Here is a 17,041-nt window from a genome sequence, read left to right as displayed (position 1 = left end):
TAGTGGCGTCTTTGGCACCTTGCATTCTTTGCGATCTTTCTTTCATAGAGTCCCTCTTAGGATTTCCTGTAGGGTGGTTTGGTGGTCATGAATTCTCTCAATTTTTGTTTATTTGGGAAAACCTTTATCTCTCCTTCTATTTTGAAAGACAGGCTTGCTGGGTAGAGGATTCTTGGCTGTCAATTTTTTCTGCTCATCACATTGAAGATTTCCTGCCATTCCTTCCTGGCCTGCCACGTTTCATTAGATAGGTCTGTCACCACTCTGATAGGTTTCCCTTTGTATGTGAAGGCCCTTTTCTCCCTAACTGCTTTCAGAATTCTCTCTTTATCTTTATATTTTGCCAGTTTCATTATGATATGTCGTGCTGAAGGCCGATTCAAATCACGTCTTAAGGGGGTTCTTTGTGCCTCTTGAATTTGAATGTCTATTTCATTTCCCAGATTTGGAAAATTCTCAGTTATAATTTGGCCTAGTAGCTTTTCAGGCCCTTTCTCTCTGTCTTCCTCTTCAGGAATTCCTATGATACGGATGTTGTTCCATTTGATTGTATCTCCAGGTCTCAAATTCTCCTTTCCTGCTCCTGGATCAATTTCTCTCTTTTTTTTAGCTTCCTCTTTTGCTAGAACTATATCTTCTAATTCACCTGTTTTTCTCTCTGCCTCTTCAGTCCTTGAGGAGGCTGCCTCCAGTTAGTTATTCACCTCATTTATAGCCTTTTTAAACTCATCACAACTATTTTGAAAGTTCCTAGTCATTGTCTCACTTGCTTCTTTAATGCTTTTTTCAAACCTAGCGATTAATTATATGACAAGATTTTTTAATTCTTGATCCGGTATGTTGTCTAGATCCGCCATGAGCAGTTCTGTGGCTGTGCTTCTTCCTGGAGGTTCTTCAGGGAAGAGTTCCTTCATTTTGTCATTTTTGCTAGTTTTCTGTCTCTTGTCAGCTTTAAGAGGCTCGTTGTGAACTGTGCACCTGTTAATACTGCTATGTTAAAGGAGGCTTATTGACTTTCCAGGGCCTGTTGTTTCAAGAACTATTCTTTTAACGGTGTCTCTCAGTTTCTCTTGTTGTGCTTTGAATATTTTATTTCCCCACTCAGCGATATTTGGGACTCGCCATCAAGTATAGGGATTTCAAGAAACCCAGGTCAAGGATCTGTACTTGCCTGTGGGGTCCCCTTTTTGCTTTATATTACTTAGGGCCCAGCATAACAGAAGCAATAATTGACTGGGTGTGACTTGAAAACTGGATGGATTCAAGATATATTACAGTCAAAGTAACACCGACCATCTGAGTTACAGCCCTTGCTTCAGTTTCCTAACCTCTCAAAAGAATATAGTTATATTCCCTCCTTCACAGAGTTGTTGAGAGGATTAAATAATACACAAAAGTATTTAACTGAAACTACCATAGTGAGGACTTTGAAAGTTATGCATTACTACATTCATTTTTATTATTTCCCAGTGCTTTTTGACTGAAATTGTCCCCTGACTTGCTATGTGACATTCACCTTACTACTCTTGGTTTCAATTGCTTTATCTGTAAGCAAATAATACAAATAACTGTTCTGTCCACGTCACCAGTATGTGGTGATAACAAAACTGTGCGTATGCTTTGAGGGAAAAAAATGGTGAGAGCCAATGTGAATGTCAGATTATAAGGAGTATTGTTACTTGGCTTCTAGAAGTAATTATTCTCATGACACATAATTTAATAAAACAGTCAACCCAGTAAGAATCAGCACCATCCTTCTCACTGCTATCTCCATCAATCATCCTGAGATGACAAGTTTCTGTGTTGATGTGTAACTCATCTTATGTGGCATTTCATAGACTTCTTAGTTTAAAACCTAATTAAGCTGGAGCCCCAGTCTCATTCACTGAAAATCTGGGCAGGAAATTTTGTACCAACACTGAGTGGGGTAAAATGTGTTATGAAACATATAGTCAGGGGCTGAGCAGACAATTCAGGGCATCACAGACCATAGAAATGAAAGTCTTTATCCTAAAAGCAATGAAAGTTATTTCTGGGTCAATCTGAAAGGGAGAGAAAAATGATGGTGACATGGTTTGATTTACTCTGGCTACTCTAAAAAATGGATTGAAGGGAAGCACGAATAGAGGCAGAAAGACCAGTTGGTACCCTAATGTAGTTGTCCAGGTTACGGATATTGGTGTTGATGTCTACAATTACATTGGTGAGGATAGAAAGTTTCGAAAGATCATCTACAAGGTAAAATAATTGACAGAACCTGGTAAAATAATTGACAGGACCTGAGAAGGGTTTTAATGTAGGGTGGAGAGGAAAGAGACCAAGAATAACCCCATCAGCACTGAGTTTCTTGTTGATGCAGCTGGATAGATCAAAACAGGCTCAGAAAGATGTATATCAGAAGTACAGTTTGGACTCTTTTGAGTTTGAGGTGACTGTGGGACTCCAATTATACAGGTGGTTGAATAGGAATGATGCTAAGAAAAAAGAAGTCTGAGCTGAAAGTATGTGTTTGAGATACATTCATTCCCATCATCAACTATTTTCCTTGACATTAACCTGAATCTTCTGACTGTATTTGCTTCCCACTCTCAACACCCCTCAAGTGGCAATGAAACCAATGTTTAGATCTAGTCCCACGTTTTTACCCTTGCCAGCCTTGCCAGGCCACAACAGTTAACTGAACCATGGCCCATTGTGTCCTGAGTTGTAATATAGTACCCATTAGGTGTGTCCAGATTATGGAAGTCTATAAGACAGAGCAAATGGGTTAGGGTAGTAGGTCATGGTCATTAATGTTGTATATAGGAAAGAGAGCCCCAACAAAAGTCAACTGGCAGCTTACTCTGTGAGGTGTAAGTCTATACATTTTGAATTCTGAAACTAAATCTGATCTCCAGGGATCCAAAGCAATGAGGAAGGCACAAACATAATCTGAATGACTGTATACTGTACATACATTGGTGGTAGCTTTTGGTTTTCAACAGGGACACGACGTATGGGGTATGGGGTAAAAGCAAAGACTGCTTAAGTAATGTCTTGGTTATCAATGTATGCTAGTCTTAAGCACATTTTGCACATTTTACTAATACATTTTGCTAGTAATGTAGTTTAGTGATATGTTTTTATATTAATTTTATATGTTTGTTACTTATAGTAACCTTAAGACCCTTAGTGAAATGTTATGGAATCTCCACAGTTTCTCTACTAAAAGAATATGAAAAGAGAGGAGGAAAACTAATACATGTCCTATAGGTGCATTTTCCTGAGTGCTGAGTCATGTAATCAACTGACAAGGATAGATCACCAGAATAAAAAAAAGGACATAATTAGCAACACACATGCACATACATGTACATAAGGACACATGCACAATGCTTAACTGGATTTTATTAATGTTTATTATTTTCCTTCCTAAAAGTCAATTATTCCAATAGTAGATTATAACAGAACTTTTCAACCCTATGAGGTATAGGGAATTGGTGTGCCACAAAAGTGTTATGGTTTTGCTGAGATGTCAGTCCCATCCACTCCCATGACTGCTGGATGGAGTCTAGAGCTGGGAGCAACCTCACCCACTGACCTCACTGTGATCTACTAATATTTTCTTTGTGTCTTATGACATTAAAAACTTGGGAAACACCAGATTTTAATATGTACTCATTTTTGCCTCTCCTAAAAATTGTTACTATCAGCATGAAGGCTTTATACACATACTTAGCTGATATTTTCTTTGAGGTTGCTTTGAGGAAGGCTGATGGAGATGCAGAGTGACTCAAGTACCTACCTGCCTCACCATTACTCCTCCATTGATGGATGTGCAGTGTTTCCAAAGAGTAGCTTGTGTTCCATAAGTAATATAGGACTTGATGTTAGATGGCACTCAGATGAATAATATATGTACACACACCATGATTTTAAAGATTTTTTTTTATTAAAGAGGCTAAAATAGTGAAAGAAAAAGAGAAAGAAAGAAGGAAGGAAGGAAAGAAAGAGAAAGAAAGAAAGAAGAAAGAAAGAAAGAATTAATTAATTAATTAAAAGAAAAAAATCAGGTACAATAGTAGACGCAGTAGCTAAATTACAAATGATTGAATTTTTGAGGCCCTAAACTAACATAAAGTACATATAAGCTCTGAAGTTGAAGTCAATAGGCCAAATACTTAGTTTTCTGATAATAAACTGTGTGCCCTTGAGCAGAGTTCTTCGCCTCTCTGGGCCTCAGATTTGACATCTACATGTAGAAGGTAATAAGCTTGTTTGTGAGTTAAATAAAATAACATAAATACAGTCCATAATATAATACTTAGAATATAGTAAGAGTTCAAGAAAAGTTGCTTCCCTTTCCCTTGGGCTTAAAAGTGTTCTTTTATCTAACTCGCTCACTGGGTTCCAAGTTGATCCCAAACACAAAGGACCCCAAACTCTAACTGGGTCCCTTCAAGCTAACAGCCTCAGTGCTTACAGTGCTGGATAGAGAATATTTAGCTCTGCTCAAACCTTGATATTTTAGGTATAAAACGATTTTATCCACAAATGAAGCCAGAGACAAATTTCAAATTTGAACTAGGTTTGGGTAGGAAATCTCTGACTTGTTCTCTTGGTTTTCATCAAACTTTTCCATAACTTTTTGAGCTCACTAACACAAGATAAAAGCTGTTTGTTTTTCAGAAAGTTTTTCATAGAGATGAAAGAAAGGCATGAAGAACTGAAAGAATAGAATTCTGACCACTTTGGCCTTTGATAAGTCCCTTTGTAACCTCATTTGGAACCTTGCTTTACTTACGAAACAAGTCAGAATAATAGCTTACATGTATGGAGTACTTTCACATATACGATCTCTGTCTGAGTTCATCTCCCTTGCAGGGGCTCAGAGAAACTTTTGCTAGTATACCCTATCACCCAAGACATCAAGAGATGCCATACTCCGAGGAAAAGGTAGAGTTGAGAATTAGGTGGGGAGCTGTGCCTTTTAAGACAAGAGGATCTACGAAAGGTCACTAGAAGCTATGAAGCTGAATATATAATTGAGGAAACACGGAAGTGCCAGAAGTTAGAGGTTCAGTAATAACATAAGATTGGGATGTCATTAAAGGCCTGTCAACTCTATCTTCTAAATATCAGCCTCTTTCATTCTTCCTCCCCCTCCTTCCTTTTTTTCCCGCCTCTCTCTCCTTTTTCTTCTCCCCAGCTCTAGAGAAACTCTGCACCACGATCACTTGGGAAAAGATTGTTAAAAAATGCAATTGCATGAGGACAGCTGGGTGGCTCAGCATAATAAGCTTCAGACTCTGGATTTCAGCTCAGGTCATGATCTCACCATTTGTGGTTCTGAACCATGTCAGGCTCCATGTTTACAGCATGAAACCTGCTTGGAATTCTCTCTCTCTCTCTCTGTCCCTTCTCAACTCAAGATCTCTCACTCACTCTTTCTCTCAAAATAAATAAATAAACTTTTAAAAAAAATGCAATTGCATGGGCTCTACTCCCGTCTTATCAACTCAGATTCATAGGTACAGGATCTGAAGTCTACATTTTTATAAGCTCACCAGGTGATTAGAAGGCTGATGGTCCAAGGATCAAGCTTTGAAAGTCACTGTTCTAATCTATCCCCTCTTCTCCAGTACCCCTTTCATTGTCTTAGTTCAAGAATTCATCATCTCTCCTCTATAAGACTTTAAGGTTCATGAGAGTAGGAACTATGTTTCTTTTGATCACTACTATATCCCCGTTGCCTACCTAGCATGGTATCTGACACATTGTAAACCCTCCATATATTTTGTGGGAATAAATTAATGAATTAAGATGAGGAGGTAGCAGTAAAATATTCAGGACAGAGTTGTATAGATGTTACTGGCATTCAGTTTAAAAATTCAGTTCAGTTCTAATTATCTGTTCCCATCCAGCCAGCGGAGTGGTCTATCAGGTCGTAGGTTCCTGAGGGAGGGAGAGAGAATAGGGCAGGAAGGAGCACAGAGAGTGGGGCAAGACAAGCGTTTCTGATCAAGCCCAGTTTATTGAGAAAATATCCACACCTTTATAGGGTTTGGGGAGGGAAGCTGACCTGGGTTGGTTGGCATGAAACAGGGTCAAATGATTATTAGAAAAAGGGGAAACCGAAACTGAAACTTCAAGCACAGCTTCTAAAGGAGAGCCCAGACTTGCGTCTGAGACTCTGGGAAGGGGTTCCATTGACACTGCATAAGCCCGAATGCAGTTGATCTTTTGTTCAATTTTGCTTCTCCCATCTGCCCGTCTCCAATCCCTGAATCGGGAAATGCACTCCCCTGGCTTCTAGATGGTTAATCTTGTTTTTCTGGCCGCACCCCACAGGGAGCAATACTTCCTTGCCTGAGGCCGCCGAACTTGGCAGCTCCCTACATCTAATCTTAACCCTACAAAGCATATTTTACCCAAAATTCTCAAAACTCCATGTGTATTGATTAAGACAATGCTAACTGCTGTAATAAATAAACCTAGTGGGTCAACACAATAGAAATATACTTCTTGCTCACCTAACAGTCCAATGTGGGTGATCCCAGTCATTAGGTGACTTTCCAGATGGAAATATAGGGACCCAGGCTCCATACATCTTTTGACTTCCATCTTCAACACACTTAATGCCAAGGTCAGTATGGTTGTCTGAAATGGAAAGAGTTTAGAATCAACAGCTTCTTCTAAAAGTAACCAAATCACTTCTGCTCAAATTCCATCAGCAAGTATTACTCATATGGCACCACCTAGATAAAAAGGGAGCTCAGAAATCCCAATGACAATTCCATATAAATAAGGAATATTAATTTCTTGGTGATTAAATAGCCATGTTTGTCATCCCATATAAGCTGACTGTGCAAATCCACTTACCCAGTATATTTAATTGAACTTTAACCTTAGAGACAAATTACAAAATAATTTTCATTTCAGAAATTGGCTACACTGTGCCTGAAGGAATTCAGGGCTGTTTTATAGCAGATAATGTCCTTGAGGAGCCTAGCTGGGAATGTGACCAAGAGCCGGATGAGCTAAAGGTGCCAATTGGCTCACCTCTTCTAGTTTATTCTGCATCTCTTTACTGGAAAATTCACCTAAAACACAAAGTACAGTTATTTTCAAATATAAGCTTTTGACCTCAGGGTTGCAAGACTCTCCCCGGGGAAGGATTTAATGCTTAAATGACATTTCAGCTAAGACCAAGAGTTTGCATCTCAGAGATACCCCCAGAAAGTTGCAATGGCACAAATCCATCTCCATCAATATTTTGCTGCCTGAACACACACGCAAAAAATTGTTTATATTTGTGCCAGTCTTCTAAACTATCATAGAAAACCTCTGGGGGCACAGACACCTAATCGTTCTGAAATGGAATGGCTTTGGGGGACACCATGTCCTTGGAGTATTTCTATTCAAAGTCTTAAAGTGTTCCTCAAGTGCCTGGCTAGCCTGATGGATTAGGTACTGAACCTTAAGGTTCTTGAGGTCAATGATTTATGACAGCTGAAAGCTGTGAAATGTCATTCTGATGATAGGCTACGCAGCATTCAGCCAACAGAATTAACAGACACTTGAACATATATTTTAGCACCAGCTGCTAGGCCCTCTAGAGAGGGCGGATGTAAATTTCTCAGGAAGGACCATCAGAGCCTCAACGGAAGCCAGAGCCAAGGACAGCCTAGCTACATGTGACTTATTCCTAATGTCACAGGAAACAACACAACCAATGAAGTCCTTATTATAGATCCTCACTTCTCCTAAGTCCAGTGAATGAACAATGTTTGAAGAAGAGGAGTGAAACAGAAAGACTATCAACCAAAACTCAACTACTACCCCCAATTCTCTTCAAGTCATTGAAAGAAGAAGAGCCAAGTTCTATTTTCCAACTTGCCTGGCCCAAGTGTATCTAGTTCAGGCATGTAACCTTGAGTCAGAAATGTAAGCCTCTCGCTCGTGGTGTGTGCCACTGCATGTGCCATCTGCCACCACATCTGTGGAAGGAATACAGGCCAATCCATCTCTTGATGTGTCACTCTGTTCTTCATATTCCTGGTCCTTTCACTCACCTTTGCTTCCAGATTCAACTTCCTTAGTCTCCCTCATTTAATAATCTATTCTGGACTTTCTTTTTGGCTCAACAGCCCCTCTCTCTCTCTTCTCTGCAGCCCCAACCACAGCTCTTCACTTGGTACTGAGCATCACAGCACACTTTGGAGTTACTGGCACTGTTACCCTAGGACCACCAGCTGAGATGTTTCCTGCACAACTTCCCCACACAGATGAGAAAAATAGACATTGCTCATCAGCTTACACAAAACAGTACCTCACTGAACACTTACCATCCAGGATTCTCAGTGGCTTCCCCATCTCAGCTCCATCCCAGTTGTTCAGAACAAGTATTCAGCTACTGCCACACTGCCCCATTCCATCTTGGCTGTTCCCTAGCACTAGGACAAAGTGCCAGACTTTTTCACAGTATGATCAGCCACCAGGCCACCACTCTATTAATACTTATCTCCTCCATAACAAATAATCCAAACTCTTAGCAGCTTAAACAACAAACATATCCCAGTTTCTCAGAGTCAAGAATCCTGGAGCACCAGCTTAACTGGATGATTCTGGTTCAGCCTCTGTGAGGATTATGCAGCTGTAGGCCAAGGCTGCATTCATCTGAGGAAGTTGGAGAAGATCACACTCATAGCTTCTGGAATGTGGCTTCCTTTCTTCCTGACAGGGGCTTCTCTAGAAGACTGTTCAATGACATGACAACTGGATTTCTCCAGATTAAGTGGTCTAGGAGAGTCCCCAAGACAGAAGCCATAAATATTTTCATAATCTTGTCTAAGAAGTAATATTCCATCATTTCTGTTCATTAGAAACAAGACATCAGCCACATTCAAGGGAAGGAAATTAGTGTCCATCTCTTGAAGAGAGTCATGTCGAAGAATTTGAGCACATATAATTAAAACTACCACAACCGACAAAAAACCCTAATAAGAAAGAACAAGAATTCCTCTGGCCCCTTTCTACCCACTTTTATTGGGCACTCAGGGCATCTCCATTCTCCTCAGAGCTTTGGTGCCCAGCGGTAGGGAAAGCTTTGCCCTGTATTTCAGCCAATTTGTGGGTTCCAACTACTTGCTTCATTTGCTGTTGGCACCACTTCCCATAGTTTAGGCCTGGTTCTGCCACTCCCCTTGTCTAAGACTGGATTTACCTACTCTGTCTACATCTGAGGTTTCACTATATCTATCCTGCACTTCTGTAGTAGAAGACACTGGATACTCCCAGACCATATTCCCTGCACCTGCCAGACTGGATGGGATTTGAAATGCTTCAGTTTAGACTTCATTTCTAACTGCACAGTTCCCATTAGAGCCACTTCTGTTACTTTTGCTTTTCCTTCAGCATTCTTGCCAAGCTTTCCACTAAATTGTCCTCCTCGTATCCCATTACAAGATACTGAATGGGATCCCTCCCAAATGGCAGCCCACTATGAACTTCCTGAACACAAAAACTATAAGCCCTCATGGGAAAATGTCAGAGGTTGTGTTCCAGACTACCTTGAAATATCCTTGAGACCCCTTCATAGGCCCAAAGTACAACAGTGAATATCAAGGGGGCGGCTACTTTCTGCCTGAAAAAATGTGTTTTTAATATATGATTCTAAATACCCTACCCCCAAAACCCTAAAAATGCTACATTTAGCTATGGAATCAATCCAAATTATGTTCCCATTAGTGTCATATGTATTGATATATTGTCACATATTTATGTGTGTACCAATTATTTTTATTCTGCCTTTTTCATTTAATATTACTTCAACTACAAGTGTCCATATATCAATGTAGCCCCCATATTTGTTATTTTTACTATACATGGGGTATTCCATCTCATCAATATGCATGGTTTTGTTTAGCCACTCACCTCTCACTATTTAGTTGTTCCCAGCTTTTAATGGTTATAAAACTCCCATTAATATTTGTGAAATTACTCCTCATTCTTTTTAGTCTACATACCACCTAACCTGACTCTTACTTGATCTTCCTCACCAGGGTCTTGTGTGCTAATATCCACTTCCTGATAGATTGGAATAACACAATGCAGATTAGTTTTTGATAGCAGCCCTTCAAGATAGGTACTATTGAGATCTCCAATTTACAGATGAGGAAAATGAAGAATAGTGAATGACTTACTCAAGGCCACATGACTAGTACGTTCTGCAGCCATGATTCTGGTCCAGTGCACATGCTTTTAACATGCTCTTATATCGTTTTAAGGCTATAAATTACTTTCCTTTGGCTTAAGATTATTTCACTCGAAATTCTTTGAGTACATTTCAGACTTTTAATCTAATTTATACACTGCCTACATCTAAAGAGATTCTAGATGGTTTACAATAAAAGCACATATATAGGGGCCTGGTTAAGTGTCCAACTTTCGCTCAGGTTATGATCTCAAGGTTCGTGGGTTCCAGCCCTGCATCAGCCTCTCTGCTGGCAGCACAGAGCCCACTTCTGATCTTCTGTCTCCCTCTCTCTATGCCCCTCCTGCTCATGCTCTCCCTTTCCCCTCTCTCTCTCAAAAAAAAAAATAAAGCACATATACAATGCATGGCAATATACACATAGACTGTTAGAGATATAATAGAACTAAAAAAAGGCTTATGTGAAGATTCTAAACCACATGGTTCATGTTTTGAGATGGCATTATGATGTCTGTGAATTCAGACTTCAGTTTCTTCTCGTGGTTGTGGACAGTGAGTCCCCTATAAGACAGAATAAATAAAAGTGAGGGAAACATTTAAAGTCACAAATACAGTTCTATTTGGAAAGGGATGCCTCATAATGCATACAAGATAAAAGAGTTAAAGACTGCAAAAATTCCTTCCACACACACACAAAAAGGCAATTTACTAGTCCCTGATGGAATGAGCCTTGAGGATTTAGGGCAGCAGGTGTCTCGTTGTGGAAGTGGTTGGGGAAACCAATTTTGGAGTGGGGAAGTGATTTTTTTCAGAAAACATACTTCAGAATTCTGTTCTACAGTAAGTAAACTTGTTTGGTTTTAGAATATCTCAAATGCCTGCACCTCATCCCAAAATCATTTTTCTTCCAGATGAGTGTTTGAGATTCCTAATCAAAGAGTTCCCAATTTTTGCAAGAGCTATTTCTTCTTCTCCCCTAAAAAGAGATCCTCCTCTAAAATTCTGTTAGATCTCTACTTTACACTATTACCAGAATAAATACTGAATGAATTAAAGATTAAAATATGAAGAGAAACTAGATTAAAATTAGTAAAAAGTATATATGCATGTTACATAATCTCAGCATGGAAAAAGTGCTTCCAAACATAACCCAAGAACATAAAATCCTAAAAAAAATGACTTACTGGCTAAATAAATATTTATAAATTCTCTTCTAAATGCCATAAATAAAATGTAAAGGCAAAAGAAAAGCTTGAAAAAATATTTACAATATGGATGTCAAAGAGTTAATATACCCAATATGTAATGATCTTATAAAATCAATAATAAAAGATAAATATCTTAATAGAAAAATAAGCAAATTACATGAATAAGGATTTCACAAAACAGGAAATGCAACATTTATGGGAAATAAATATTAACCTCCCTAATAATCACAGAAATGCAAATAAAAGCTATGCTTAAATATAGCTTTTCTTGCGTAAACTGACAAACGTATTAAATGTCTAACTAAAGTGGGGGAACCAGGTACTCTCATACTTTGCTGGTCATAATAAATATCACTTCTGGAGAAATGGAAATACAGAAGCAAAAGCCTCTATGATGCACATACCCATTGACCTAACAATTCCATTTCTAAGAAATTATGAAGAAATTAGCAATAATCTGCACAAGATGTTCACTGCTGAGTAAATATAATTTCATCATCCATTATATGAAACAATAGACACACCATTAAAGATTATATAACTGAAGAATAAGAAAAGTATACAAGGTGAACTGTTAAATTAGAAACAAAACTATTAAAAACCAGTATGTTGTTAGAAGGACAGGCCTTTTCAAGCCCCTGTTTAAAATGGTTCAGTATTTTCTCCACTGTTCTTAGAACAAAGTTAAAATCCCTAACCTGCAGGTTGTGTCTGGTCCTTGCCTTAAATTCAGCTTCAAAAGCTCCTGCATTCCTCCTTTCCTGTCACGTTAGTCTTTCTTCTCTTAGGTCCCAGAACAGGAGTTGGCAAATGTTTTCTATGAAGGGACAGAAAGCAAATATGTTAGACTTTACAAGAGGCCATACAGTATCTATTGGAACTATTCACCTCCACAATTGTAGCAGAAAAGCAACCATAGATAATACGTACATGAATAGGCATACTGCCTTCAGATAAAACTTTATTTATAAAATCATGTAATTTTATAGTTTGCCTAACCCTGTCCTAAAGCATCCCATATTCCCTCTAGTCACTGATATTTTGTTTTTCCCAAGTTATTACCTTGTCTTGTAAAGACCTTTCCATATCACCCCCTCTTACCTCCCCAATGCCCCATCACTCAAACCTCCTTGGTCTAACAATTTCCTGGTCATCTTTCAGATTTCATCTCAAATGCCACTTCCTCAGGAAACCATTACTTTAAGTTTAGACCCAGATCAGTCCCCTCTCCCATACACTCTCACAACACACTGCTCTTTCTTCATATTTAACACAACTTGTAACAGAATATTTAATTTGTGATGATGGGAAAATGCTTGTTAGAGTTCAAGCTCCACGGAGATAAGGACAGTGATCATGTTGTTTGCTATTATACTTGTAAAACTTACAAGAGAGACAAAAAATTCTTGCTCAATAAATCCTTGCTCAATGGACAAATGAATACATAAATGATATACACCAAATAGTCATCTATGGGTGGCAGGATTATGGGTGGTTTTTGGTTTTCTCCTTTGTGCCTTAAATGTGTTTTCTGTTTTCTGAGTTGCATTCATATTGTTTTTGTAATTAAGAAAAATATAAAATATTAAGAGCATCATAAAAGCAATACATCAATAAGTGTGAAATCACGATATAGTAAATGAGTAAATACATGATCAGAATGGATAAACTTACTCTGGAAGGTCTCCCTGTATGGAGTTTTCAAGCCAGGTCTTCTGTTGATAGTTGTATGAAAACTGGTTAAAGGGAGAAAAAGTACACAGTAGGTGAGGTTATTGGGATATACAAAAACACAAAGGTAGAAAGTAACATGAAAATGGAAATTAAAAGTCATGAAACCAAAAAATTCAAGAGACCACAAACAAACAGCATAGAGGAGGGTTTCAATTTTCCAGTCTCTTTTCTCCTCTTCATCTTGCTTTTGAAAGTGTACAATATGACAAATTCTCAGGAGTGCCCCTGTTTTTTTCCAAAGAATATAAAAAAGCTCACATGTCTTTTTAATTTTTTTTCCTTTTATAGTTTATTGTCAAGTTTGTTTCCATGTAACACCCAGTGCTCATCACAAGTGCCCTCCTCCATGCCCACCACACCCTTCCCCTCTCCCCTACCCTCATCAGCCCTCAGTTTGTTCTCAATATTCAAGAGTCTCTCATGGTTTGCCTACCCCGCTCTCCCCTCTATTTTTTCCCTGCCTCTTCCCCATGGTCCTTTGTTAAGTTTCTCCTGTACCATTTATGATTGAAAACATGGGAGGGGAGGAGGCAAACGGTGGAGAAGTAGGGAGCTCTGAACATTTCGCCCGCCAGCGAACAACAAAGAAGGACTGAAGTCATAAGACATTTTTCTGCAAGAGTCTGGGAGGAAAAAAGAGTCCACTAAGAAGACACCCTCATAGGTGCGTGATTGCGAACTGTGGAAGACAAAAACAAGCCAGGACACATGGCATGGTGGGGAGGGAGCCTCCTCCACAGAGAACCACCGTGAGACAAGGGGAAGAGAAGAGAGGCTGAAACTGCTCATATAACTGTCTCTGGAGAAGGAAAAACATCTACCTTGATGGAGAGGGATCCTATCATCCCATCGGTAACTGCAGGGCATTCAAAGAGAGATCATTTTTCTAAGGGTGGTACTTTCCTTGGGCTAGGTGCCCTGATCCCAGACAGCGCTAGGAGAAACTGCTCCCGTACTCTTCCTACTCTATCCCTGGCTAGAAAGCCACCTGGCCTGCAGGAGTACTTTTCAGACGGTATCATTAAAGTGCAAAGACTAAGATTTGGAAACGAGGTGGGGCTTGGGAAATACAACTCAGCTCACCTTGGCTATGCCCACTGCACAGGGAGATTTGACCTTGAGTAGCAATGCTTGGCTCAAGAAGGGACTGGGGCGCTGCCATCTTTCTCCCCGCAGGTACCAAGGCGAGGCCTCAGGGAGCGACCCTAGATGTCTGTGGAGGCATAATCATCCTACACCAAACCATGCCCATCCACGCTGAAGAGCTGCCTTTTTTCCCCAGAGCCCTGGGCAAGACCAATATTGATGCATTTCTGTGATTAGCTCTATATCAATTCTTGCTATTCAGATATGTTTTCCCTTATCTCATTCTTATCTCTCCCCTCTGCTGGACTGGGGAACTGGTCACTGGTTTGCTTAGAGAGTCACATTTAATCCATTCTCTAGATGCATATTCTACACCATTGTTGCTACCTTCCTTTCTCTCTCTTTCTGGAATAATCAGACTATATATTTCCTTTAGTTGCTTTGGGTAACATTATCTTCATTTCTGTCTCCTCGCCTCCTACCATATTATGCTCTGTCTCTCTCTGAATTAAGCTTTTTAGTCTCTCTGCCAGGTCAATGTTCAATTTCACTTCCTACCCATGCCACTTCTCTCTCTGTATATGCTCTTCCATCAGGACTGCCTCCAAGCTGCTCTTTGCTTGTAGCTGGGATTTCCGGTTTTAAGCTGTTAGACTGCCCTTTGTCTTTGGTTGTTTTTGTCCCAAACCCTCTTTTTTCCCCCTTTGGTTTGCTTGTTTGCTTGATTTGTCTGTGCATTTGCCTGCTCTTGTTCCCTATTTGTTTGCCTGTCTGTTTTCCTTTTCAGGGCTATCTCAAGAAACAAGCCAAACTACACATGGTGGAGAATCCCAAATATCACTATGAGTAGGGAAATAAAATAACCAAAGACGCAACAAGAGACACCAAGAGACACCATTAAAAGAAAACCTCCTGGACTGACAGGCCTTAGACAAGCAATGAGCCTCATTTACTATAGCATAACTCACAGGTGCAGAGTGCATAACAAGCTTTTAAAACTGAAAAGAGACAGAAAGTTAGCCAAAATGACAAAACAGAAGAACTCTCCTCTAAAGAAATTCCAGGAAGAAGTGACAGCAACAAAATTGCTCGAGACAGATATAAACAACATAACTGAGCAAGAATTTAGAAAGATTGTCATAAAATTAATCGCTGGGCTTAAAAAAAATTCATAGAATACATCAGAGAAGCTATTGCTACAAAGACTGTGGACCTCAAAAAAAGTTGTGATGAATTTAATAATGCTATAAATTAGGTGCATAATAAACAGGAGGCAGCCAATGCATGGATTAAAGAGGCAGAGGCAAGAATAGGTGAATTAGACACAATTATAGAAAAAGAGGAAGCCTAGAAAAAGAGATAAATTGATCCAGGAGCACAAAAGCAGAATTTGAGAACTGAGGGATACAATCAAATGGAACAATATCCATATCATAGGAATTCATGAAGAATAATAGAGAAAGGTACTGAAAGGGTACTTGAATAAATATAGCCGACAAACTTCCAAAATCTGGGAAAAGAAACAGACATTGAAATCCAAGCGGCACAAAGAACTCCCCTCAGATGTAACTTGAATTGATCTTCTCCATGACATATGAGAGTGAAACTGGCAAAAGATAAGGATAAAGAGAAAATTCTGGCAGCTAGCGCTAGGGATAAAAGGGCCCTAACATACAAAGGGAAACCTTTCAGAGTAGTTACAGACTTATCTACTGAAACTTGGCAGGCCAGAAAGGAATGGCAAAATATCTTCAATGTGATGGACAGAAAAAACATGCAGCTAAGAATTCTTCATCCAGAAAGCCTGTCATTCAAAATAAAAATAGAGATAACGGTTTTCCCAAATAAACAAAAGTTGAAAGAATTCATCACCACTAAACCAACCTTACAAGAATTCTTAGGAGGGACTCTATGAGGGAAAAGTTGCAAAGAACAGAAGGTACCAGGACATCGCTACAAGCATGAAGCCTACAGAGAACACAATGACTCTAAACCCATATTATTCAATAATAACACTGAATGTAAATGGACTGAATGCTCCAATCAAAAGCCATAAGGTAGCAGAATAAATAAAAAATAATCCATCTATTTTCTGTCTACAAGAGACTCATTTTAGACGTTCAGATACCTTCAGATTGAAAGTAAGGGGATGGAGAAATATTTTTCATGGGACTGGAAGTCAAAAGAAAACCAAAGTATTCAAACTTATATAGGACAAACTGGACGTTAAAGTAAACAGTAACAAGAGATGAAAACAGGCATTATATAATAAACACAGGATCTTTACATCAGGAAGAACTAAGAATTATAAACATCTATCTACTGAATTTGGGAGCACCCAAATACACAAAACAGTTAACCACAAACAGAAACAATATTACTGGTAAGAATGTGCTAATTGCAGGGAATTTTTATACTCCACTGACAGCAATGGATAGATCAGCTGGACAGAAAGTCATGAAGGAAACAATGGACCTGAATGACACACTGGAACAGATAGATTTGACAGATATATTTAGAACATCATGAGACTATGGAATTCACTTTCTTCTCGAGTGCACACAGCACATACTCCAAGATAGACGACATATTGGGCCATAAAGCAGCCCTAAATAAATATAAAATAATTGAGATCATACCATGCACATATTCAAACCACGATGCTATGAAACTTAAAGTCAATTACAGGACAAAATCTGGAAAACCTCCCAAAACACGAAGGTTAAAGACCACACTACGAGTGGTGCCTGGGTGGCTCAATTGGTTAAGTGGCCGACTTTAGCTCAGGTCATGATCTCGTAGTTCATGGGTTCGAGCC

The sequence above is a fragment of the Suricata suricatta genome, chromosome X (assembly GCF_006229205.1).
Source record: "Suricata suricatta isolate VVHF042 chromosome X, meerkat_22Aug2017_6uvM2_HiC, whole genome shotgun sequence".
NCBI classification, from domain to species: Eukaryota; Metazoa; Chordata; class Mammalia; order Carnivora; family Herpestidae; genus Suricata; species Suricata suricatta.
This window is presented reverse-complemented; position numbering follows the sequence as displayed.